The 10,732-nt window shown below is 47.5% G+C and overlaps 1 long non-coding RNA gene across 1 annotated transcript; it reads left to right on the top strand.

Moving 5' to 3' along the window:
- The first annotated feature begins 2,108 nt into the window (after positions 1 to 2,108).
- On the top strand, positions 2,109 to 10,423 carry LOC139076440 (uncharacterized). The gene is made up of 4 exons (XR_011528057.1): positions 2,109 to 4,903; positions 8,573 to 8,726; positions 8,808 to 8,944; positions 10,093 to 10,423. It is a non-coding gene; the product is annotated as an uncharacterized lncRNA (long non-coding RNA).
- The last annotated feature ends 309 nt before the right edge of the window (positions 10,424 to 10,732 follow it).

The following is a 10,732-nucleotide window of genomic DNA, read 5'->3' on the forward strand; positions in this document are numbered from 1 at the left end:
TTCTCCAGCATGATGAACTTTCATTCATCTGCTCACACCAAGCACAAGCATTCATTTCCTCCAGGATGCTTTTCCTAGTTCTCAAGGAAGAGCGGGAACACCTCCCTCCTCTGGACAATCTGGAATGGTTCTTATTTGTGTCATTGCCTTTATCTTGTTGTAGGGCGGGTGTGTTTTAAAGGTTTTTTCTACTGGTAGACTGTGAACCTCTAAAAGGTATGGATGTGCTTTGATCATTTTTATGTCTCTATGCTATAACAGGAAGGTTTGAGAACAGTGGGACGGACAGTTGTGAGGTTTCTTTGAGCCTGCCTGGGCCACAGTGCCTGTCACACTCAAGACCAGAGTTAGACTCCGGTAGCCACAATGGCCACCACCATGGACCAGCCCCAGTTCCTCCCTGGTTTCCCAGTACGGCATATGCCTGCATTATTATGTGGTCCTTGGAGAGGGTGTGGGTCCCCCAGTGTTCCCTATGGGAACCACAGGTGGGTGCTTTGGGAGATAACATTTAACTGCAGAAGCAAAGGAATTTGATAGATCATGTACCCTCGAGTTGTGGACTAAAATCATACAAATATCTGATAAATGCTCATCATTTGTGCAGGCATTTATTCATTTCATCCCTTCAACAAATATTTATTGAGCACCTTTCAAATGCCAGACCCTGAAGCACAATGACATATAAGTTAGAGGCAGCGTCTGCCATCATGGAAGGTGTTCTAGTCAGGGTGCCAGATAAAAAACAATGCAATACACAGATATAGACACTTATAAATTGTGATCAATATCACAAAGGAAAAAAGGCCAGAGGCTGAGATGGAGAATAAAAGGAATGGAGGGAAAGAAATGCATGTGTGTGTGATGGATTGGTAGATAGGTAGATAGACAGAGACAGATGGTCAAGAGGGCCTTTTAGCAGAGATAGCATTTAAACCGAAACCAAAAGAACAAGAAGGAGATGTGGGTGCAAAGAGCAGGGAGACCAGCATCCCAGGCAGAGGGGACTACATGTGCAAAGACTGTGAGGAGTGTTAGTGAACTGCAAGAAGTCTGATGGGTTTGCAGCACCGTGAGCGTGGCAGAGGGGAGATGGAGACAAGGTTGGCTAGAGAGGGAGGGGTCAGATCATGCAGGGCTTTGTGGCCCGGGGATAGGCAATTGAAGTTTTAGTCCAAAGGCAATGGGAAGCTACTGAAAGACTTTAAGTGGGACAGTGACATGATCCAATGAATGGGTTCCATCACTTTCTCCTCTTCCTTTTTTTTTCTGCCCTGGGCTGTGAATGCAAAGCCAGCTCCTGCAGTGTCTGTCGTGTTGTAAGGGTTTTTCACTGCACACTTTCAGGTGGCCTCAATGTCCTGCCTGTGCTGAGAGGAAAGAGCTGAGCTCTTTGAGCTCAGAGAGGTAGCAGTGCCCCTTGAAACAGGCCAGCTGCCCCCTCTTCCTCCATCATCCTTTGGCCCCAGTGCTGGGTTATTGCGCCACATTGCCTGGTAACCTAGTGTTGGAGAGTCTTCTAGTTTTCCATTTGATTTTAAAAATGAGTGAGTAAGTGCACAGTCAGTATGCAGATAGGGTGAGGGTGCAAAGCGAGTGACAGGGTTTGGGAACCACCGCTCCGGGGAGCGGCTGCAGCTCCGAGAGAGTCTCGGGGCACAGCCCCATCCGAGAGCCCCCTCATTTGCTGTTTGGTGTTATCCTCGTGTTTTTGGAGGTGCAGCCCTGAGGGAAATTTGGGACGGCAACGATGGAAGTGATTTTGGACCTGCAGAGAGGCAGGTCCAGTCCCTGCACTCCTGGCCCCGCCTCGAGGGGCTCCAGTTCCGACCTGACAAACGCGAAAGAGAGAGCAAAGAAGCGCCTTCGTGCCATCTTCATATTCCTTTCCAAACATGTGGATTTAAGCCAGTTGGGTTTAGAATCCGTTCAGTTTGTGTTTTTGCCAAGAGTTTTGTGGGTGTAAAGTTTAAAAATAGCTATGCACACATAGGACTTCTGTAGGGAAATGTGGGTAAATTCTAGGTTGGAAAAAGGTTCTGTGAGCAGGTCCCCGAATGTTTGTAAAGACAGGAAATATCTTAGAGGACAGAGTAGCAACCGCGACTCACTCTGGGTCCAAATCAGGGTGCGCGGGGATCCAAATGTGGGTGTGGATGGGGTGACTCAGAGATACATAAAGGGGGAATTGAAGGCCCAGAAAAAAATAATTAAAATTTTAAAAGAGGTGAGGGAGGAAGAGGGAGAGAAAAGCCCATATGGGCAGGCTAGAAAAGTCAAAGTTTCTTCAGTCTGGAAGCACTCAGGCGACGGCACTGAAGCCGAAAGGAAAGGAAGTGGCTCAGGTTCAGGCGAATGTGGACTTGCGCAGGACGGCCTCGTGAATTGCCCCCCCCCCCCCCCCGGCCCCCGCACACAACTTCTCCCTCTCAACCCTCCAGGACATTTGGATTTGGATTAAATAATCTTCAAATGAGCAGTCTGATCGGGGCAGGGTCCTCTGCCTGGGAATGTGAAAAATGGGGATTTATCATGAAAGGAGCACCAGCTAGGCCCACTGAGGGGCTGTGCCACAAGCAAGTACGTCACTCATTCAGATCTTAGTTATTGAGGTACTGCTTTGGACCAAGGACTAGTTTATGATTTGCTTGGGTAGATAAGACTTGTACCTAAACAACTATGAGACTAAGTGTCCTGTGATCTGTCCGGAGTCAGGGACAACTGCATCTGAGCACATTACGGCAGTGGGATGAGTGTTTCAGCAGTGAGAACCAGCCAGCCATCCTGGAGGAGACAGTGTTGGCACTGGGCTTTGGCGGATGGTAGGATTTTGATGGGCAGAGAGTTGGGGGAACAACCTGAGCTTTGGCACGTGGGTGGGAAAGCACAAGGTGTATTTAGTGGAGAGTTAAGAGCCTGTCTGGCTGGAGTGTAGGAGAGTAAGTGCTAAGATGGAAAAGATGATGAGGCCAGGTGGTGAAGACCTTGACAGTGTGTCTGGGGAGAGGGCACTTTTGCTTGGTGGGCAAGAGGGAGCCATGGGAGGGTTTTGAGCAGGAGGGTGTGCAAAGCATTTTTTTTTTTAAATTGGCAGTTGTATGTAGATGGACAAGAGTGGGCAGCTGTTGGAGCCATGCAGATCAGCTGCGAGTCTATAGCCATAGCCCAGGAGAGTGATGACACAGTTCATAACACGCTGGGTAGTGGGCAGACTCCCAGGAGACAAACTCAAGGGTGCAAAAATATTTCTTCATTTTCTTTAAATGAAACTAATTCTGACTCAAAACTATCATCTTGTGTTCTTCTGGGAAATTCCACTGTAATTATAACTGAGGGCTGCTCTCCCCCCACTAGACATACTAGAGTGTAGGAGGATTATATGGTATGTGACATGGGGAAGGGGTCTCTTGTGGCCCTGCTCCATCCTTGCTCTTCAGTCCCGCAGTGTCCACGAGGCCAGTTTCTGCACCATGAACACAAATACCCGGAGAGGCGAAGTGAGTATTTGAATGCCCTCACTTTATGGATGAGGAAACTGAGTCACAGAAGGTATGGAACTTGTCCAGGGCTTCATAGCTGGTAAGGAAGGAGCCAGGATTAGAAGCTCTAATCACTAGTCTGCACCACCTGTGTAGCTAGGGTTGCAGGGAAAGGAAGGAACAGAAGCATCTAGAACCTGGAGAGGATGGATAAGTAGGAGGGGACAGATATGATGTGAAGTTGGAGAACACCCAAAGGTGGCTGGGATTTCCTAGTTTCATTATCTTTATTTTTTAATTATAAAATTAATAAGTGTTTATCATAGAAAATACGTCAAGTGCAAAAAGGAAAATGAAACAGGAAAATGCCACCCATGATTCCACAACCTAGAAGCAAAAACTATTATACTTTGACACAATTCTTTACAATGTGTTTTTCTCTGCATTGTTTTACATATTTGAGGCTAATATATATATACACACACACAGTCAGGCTTCCCCCCAACGGTTTGCTATTATAAAATATCTGGGGACAAACAGCTGCCGAAGTCTTTACCTCTGTTTTGGATAGTTTCCTTGAGATGGAGTTCTGAAAAATGAATTATAAGGCATAAACATTTTTTTTTTTTAATGAAATGCTTCATTTAAAGATTTTTTATTTTTTCCTTTTTCTCCCCAAAGCCCCCTGGTACACAGTTGTGTATTCTTCGTTGTGGGTTCTTCTAGTTGTGGTATGTGGGACGCTGCCTCAGCGTGGTTTGATGAGCAGTGCCATGTCCGCGCCCAGGATTTGAACCAACAAAACACTGGGCCGCCTGCAGCGGAGCGCGCAAACTTAACCACTCGGCCACAGGGCCAGCCCCAAGGCATAAACATTTTTAAGGCTACTGATATATCTATTGCCACGTTCTTTCCAAAAACGTTGTACCAATTACTGCTAAAAGCCACGAGTAAACATAAACTGAGTATTATTTCAAAAACTCTTGTTAGTTTGAAAGGTGGAAAGGACCTCTTGCTGTCGAGGCTTTGCCCCTGGATCTCATTTATTTTTCCGAAGGACCCTGTGAAGGAGGCCTGGTTCCTTATAATGTTATTAATCCTGCTGAGATTTTGGTGCCCTCTTATATTTTGCCCTTGAGGTGAGTGCCTCACTTGCCTCACCCTAGACCCAGCTCTGACTCGCTCCACTTTGCAAATGAGGAAATCAAGGATGACAAATGAGGTATCTTGATTAGGGTCACACAGCCAGGAAGTCTCAGTGATGACATTCAGATCCGGGCATGTGTTGACTCTAAAACCCTGTTTCTTTCTACTGTAACTGGTGCTTCACTCCTGGTTTACGGATGTGAATGATGAGGAGAGAGAAGAAATCGTTCACAGAGCTGAGAAATCCTGGAGGAGACTGAGCTGGTCCTTTCCAGTGTGTAAGTGTGTGGTGGTACTTTGGTGTGGGTCACACTGATTTGGGGGCACAGGGAAAGCAGACCTGTACACTGTGGGGTATGTAGCAGGAAGGAGCATGACCAGGTGTGAGAGAGGCAGGGCTCCGCATGTGGGGCAGGAGCGGAAGGCTGGGGCACGCCTGATCGAAAGCTCCAGCGTTTATCAAATCTGAGAGCAAAGGTGAGCTGGACCCGGAACAGAACTGTGACAAGGCAGAGTTCCTGGGGATGGTCACACGTGGGTGGGTCACAATCCGGAGCCTGCTGCCAGGTGCCCAGGAGTGCCCACTTCTGTAGCTGCAGCCAGTTAACCACGTCCAGCAAGGACAAAGCTGATAGGGAAACACTCCTGGGAAGGCAGGGGCAGGGCTGTGAGCTCCCGACACTGACCAAAGGAGCAAGGGGTCACTGCAGGTCTGCAGGGCTGGCTTAGGTGATGAGCACGGGCCCAGACTGCCCCTGAGCTTTATGGACAGCCACTGGCACAGGGTGATTTACTTGAATTGGGCACAGGAGGTTCTGTTTGCAGGAAGTAGAACATAAATGCTTGGGGTGGAAATGGGAGGAGGAGTCTTCCTGCCTCACACCTCAGTGTCCTCTGTTGTGCCAGGCTGCATTTTCAGTCTTTAGACCACTTCCAAGGGCAGAGGACCTGGCAGTAGAGCCATTCTACTCATTAGTCTCTTGCTTCTTATCTCATTAGACTCAGACTCATCTAATGTGATAAGAAGGGAGCCTGAGGGGATAACGGACAATTCTGGCCCTGGTTGAATAGAGAACAAGGTGAGCTTCTGAGAGTAGGGCAAACCAAGGCAGGTTAGGGGGCATTTGAGATGTCGGAACAGGTTCGGTCAACTGAAGCCTGTAAGAGTTGATTGAAGGTTGGCCAAGTAGCCGTGGATGGGTCGGGTGAATGGGAGTGACTCAGCACAGTGTGGTCTGGCAGCTGTGGGGTGGGAACAGAGCAACCAGCAGGACGGCTGGGTGCCTGGCCAATGAGGCAACAGGACGGGGAGGGGGTGGGGAAAGAGGTGCAGATGCTACAGAGAGCAGTGGTGAAAGGGTCAGCCATGGGCTCCAGGTGGGGCGGGCAGGTCTGGAAAGCAGAAGGAGAGAGGAGAGGGGAGTAGATAGGCAGGAGGATGGTCAAGACAAGGGAGAACAGGGTTCATAGGCTTGAGGGATTGGTGGTGGAGGGAGCAAGAGGGAAGTGGTTAAGGGAGGGAAGCTCAGAGCTGCAGATCTGGGAGAAGGAGCAGCACGCAGCGGTTTCAAACACCAAGGTCTGGCTTTGCTGGCAGTGGCTTGACTGGAGGAAAGAGAAAAGCCAGGGAGGTTGAGGGTGTGAAGATGGAAAGATGATTTCCTGTCGGGTGGAATTCTGTCCAGAGAGACGGTTGAGAGGGGATGGTAGAACTGCTGATTGTAAGGAGAACTTGAAGCCAGAACTTGTCTGCCCTCCCCTGCACCGGGGAGTCTGTGAAGGGGACTGGAGCCTGCTGGGCAGGACATGTGGCCATTCTGTCGCCTGAGGAAGGGAAAAGAACATCAACCTTAATTAATATCTGCTATGTTTATATAATTTAATTCTCTTCATGACTCTCCAAGGTAGGTATTGTTGTGTAAAACACAGATGATGAAACCAAGGCAGAGAGAAGCAGAATAACTTGCCCAGGTTTCACACAGTAAGTGGGGGAGGGTGGTCAGAATTGGAAGCAGGTCCATTGATGTCAACGTCTGAGGCTCCACAGGTAACTGGGGCAGAGGTTAATTCCATTAGGAGGACTATAAAATCTACAGGTAAACGGTAACTAGTACTGATGGCAGTAGGAGGTTAGTTCCGTGATGGAGCGATGATGTCTGTCCCATTCAATCCTGGGTGCCCAGCACCTAGCCCCCTGCCTGACACATAGTGGGCCTCAGTAAATGCTTGTTGAATGAATAAGCAAGTCCACTCAGAGTAATGAAGAAAGAGGTGCAGGGATCCAAATTCCTACCAATTTCCAGGAGTCTCAGGGAGGGGATTTATAACTCATCTGGAAGGGCTTTAAGGTGCCAGATGCCTCTTTTAACCAGGGAGGTCAGAGAATTGGAGTTGACTGAAACCACAGAGCATGGATGAGGGTGGGAAGGGGGCTCCAGTAGAGATGGACTCTATCCACACAGGCTAGAACCATGGGTAGGAGCCTCCAGTTTCTCAGTGGGATGTCAGCCTCACTACCTGCCCTCCACTTGCCCAACTACAGATTTGGCCTCAGGAGACTGGAGGAAGCCAGGCTCCAGACTTTCTGCCGAGGGCCAAATTTCTCTCTCCCCATGGTGCCGCTGGAGATGTCTGGGGAGGCTCGTCCAAAGCTGAGGCTGTGCTTCCTCCTCCAGGTCTTGTAAATTCCATCCTCCAGTCAAGAAAGCTATCAATTTGGACCAAATTAGTAACCCTACAGAGAAAATCCCTGATGAAAATTCCCTTCTGAGAAAGTGATTTTAGAAATCTGTGCTGAGAAAAACTTGGTTTCTGTTGAAGAATGATATTTGAGGCAACGTAAATCACAATGATATGAGACAGTGTTGCTAGATTCTCTGACCATAAACGAGAACTCCTAAGCTACTCATGTTTTCCTTTTTGCTTTGGCTTCTAGGAAATTCACCCCCAGCAGTTATATTTTTCTTTAGGTTGGCATATTCATAGACTCTTTTCTTCTTAGCCCTGATTTTCTATTTACATCGTCTTACGTGGTTTTAATTTCAGTTGCCTCAATATCTTGTAGAAGTGAAATAAATAAATGCAGAAGAATAAAAGTTAAGTGAGTGTCTTCCTCCTGTTCATCCCTGTGGAGTCTTCTTCAATGAAAAGGGCAGTTGCTGACCCTCCTGGGCAAGGCAGCCGCCTGGTGGCACCAAAGCTTTCCCACAGTTGTCTTTAGAGAGGTGATTTGGCCTGAAAGTTTCTGTCCTGCTGGCCATTTCTTGGACTGTGCCACACACATTGCTCCTGTCCAAAATGCTATGGGTTTAGTTCTAGCGACTGGGCAGAGCTGACCTAAGGGAGCCTGGCTGGCTTCTTTCAGATGCTCAACTTAAAAGATCAAAGTTTCAAAAGGGGTGGGGCAACTCTCAACCAGACCAGGCCAGTTGGGGGCTGTGCCTCGTCTATGGAGGCAGCTGCATTTTCCTACCCCATCCAAGGCAACTGCAGGCGGGACCCTCATCACAAATGCAGAGTTTAGGGAGCATGTCACAGGGGCACGGGAAAGGGGCCTTTTCAGCTTCATCCAATGTTCTGGTGACTTCCATGTGAAATGAACATATTGCTCCTGATATTGGGCACATCACTGGACAATGGTCATCATACCTCTAAAATAGAAACCGAATATTAAAAAGACCCAAGAATGCCAATGTTATCATTCACCTTTGCCTCCATTATGCATTTAGAGAAATTATGTCATTTAAAGCCATTTTGCATCTAGACCTCTATGCCTGAGATTAGTAAAAAGCCATCAGTAGAAGTTGGAAGAATGTAATTATATAAAATCTTTAAATTCAGGCTCTTGACCCCTCATGGATCCATTTGTTATAATAATTAAGCGTGACAGATGTCTCCTTTGAGAATCCATTTTTAGTCACGTCAATTTCTCATGCTATTTTCTCAAGCCTCTGCAGCATCCGATCACCCGTATTTCCAGAGAAGAAAAGAGAAGTGGAATCCTACAAATCATAAGGGGTATTTATGTCCAGACCAGGTGACTATTCAGCTATTCGGACTTGGGATCACTGGCCAGAACTGGTCATTGACATCGTTCTGAGGGTATGAGGATGGAGATGCTCGCCACAGTTAGCTTCATTTGCCCTTAAACATCTCTTCCAGGAATTCTATGTGTCTCCTCAGGTGCCTCTTACCTGTGGATTGGAGACTTCGCTCATCTGTAGAAACCCAAGGAGGGGGATGAGAAGATCCCTGCATTTCTTGTGACTTCCTTGGGGCTGAAGATATCAGCCACGGGCTCAAGGGTCTTCCTGATAAAGGTAAACATTTGGTCTCCTTGGGACGCACTAAACAGTGCAGTCTGACAGACTTCCATGTGACTGTTCCTCCTGCCTCCAGGCTTCAGGGCTCAAGAAGCACCCTGCACTACAGTCCATTTTGTCCAACAACACAGTAGCCTTCCCACCATCACAAAAGTTTCTTCAGTGGCTCACCACCCCACATCCACAGGTGACCCAACTGAGGTGACCCAAAATGATTTCTGTAGGGCTCAGCAAGTCAGTTAGGGATGGACTGAGAAACACTTGATCTTTAAAGCAGATACTAGGTGGTATTTAGGGTAGGCCACAGTGGGACTATGAATGGTAATCTGGGGAGTCTTATTTGGAAAAGAGGCAAAGAAGGGATGGGCTGTGAACTAGACCAGGCCACTTACCAACAGGTCAGTGCCAGGGGGAAGTGCAAGGTCAAGGAGACAAGAGGCTGGGTTTCATTAAATGACAAAAAACTAGGGCTAAAATCTAGATTTCCTACATCACAGAGCTGAATCTAGGAGGGAAATAATTTATGAGACAACCTCAGTGTTTTTTAGTTGGACAAATTTATTGAGCACCTGTAGTATGTCAGCATCTATCACAACAATAATAATCCAAAAGAGTTGAGATTCACCAGTGGGTGTCAGGAGCCCTCTTGGATGAGGAAAATGCTAGGGTATGGCCAGAAATGGAAGCTAGTGCTTTATCAGTAGTGTCTCTGTGACTCCTTCTCCACAGAGTGACTGCCATTTTTGACCATAGCATGAGAGCAGAGGGGAGGACCTGAATGTGGTCTGTAGTGGGCTTCCTTCCCTTCTCCTCTTGTGTTATGGGAGCATCTTGCATTTTCTGCTCTTGAATGGTGTTGCTGACATCCTTGGGTTCAATCAGTTTGGTAGACTGGACTGTGCCAAGGTGGGTTGCTGAGAAAGAGTGGGACCAGAGAGCATTAGAGTTGAGCTCTAAAGCAATCCTGGGGGTGCATGCAAGTACACTAAACTAAGGGTACTGATTAAGGGTAAAGGCAGGAGGAGCCATCACTTGGCAGTTGGTCCACTTGTTTGTGCCTCATTGACTTTCGCTACTCGTGAGCTTGCCCATTCCTTGGAGGCTGCATCATCACCTCTGAATTTTCTCCTTTTCCCTAATGTTAGCACGCTGCTTTTCATCATCAGCTGTTGACTGCGTGTCACATTTCCAGGCAGGAGGTGGACACCTAGTGGCTTTCTAGGAGTCATCCCTGCAGAAAGAAGCCTCTCACTGTTCTAAGCCCTGTAGTTCTGGAGTCATTGGCGTGACCTCAGGAGCCCACTTTTTGGCCTCTTGCACCACAGCAATTGAGAGCTGCAGACTTAGATTCTCTATTGTTGACTGTGACTGAGATCTTGAATCCACCTCAGTCTAGCAGAAGGACTGGCAAACTATGACCTTGGGCCAACTCTGGCCTTCCACCTGTTCTTGAAAATAAAGTTTTATTGGAATTCAGCCACTCCCATTCATTCACATATTGCCCATGCTGCTCTCATGCTGTAACAGCAGAGCTGAGTAGTTGCAACAGAAACCATATGGCTGGCAAAGCCTAAAATATTTATTATCTAGCCTTTTTCAGAAAAAGTTTGCTCAATCCTGGTCTAGAATTATAAGAGACCATATTTTTATTTACTTAATTTAGAGCAGAAGATTATAATTCAGAGTCCTGGAATATCCAGGATATTTGGGGCAGGATCTAAGGCTTTCATTACAGGGATGGGAAAGACTTGAGGCTTCAGCTCAAGTCTGATGATTGGTAACGGC

Source organism: Equus przewalskii, chromosome 16, assembly GCF_037783145.1.
Source record: "Equus przewalskii isolate Varuska chromosome 16, EquPr2, whole genome shotgun sequence".
Taxonomy (NCBI): Eukaryota; Metazoa; Chordata; class Mammalia; order Perissodactyla; family Equidae; genus Equus; species Equus przewalskii.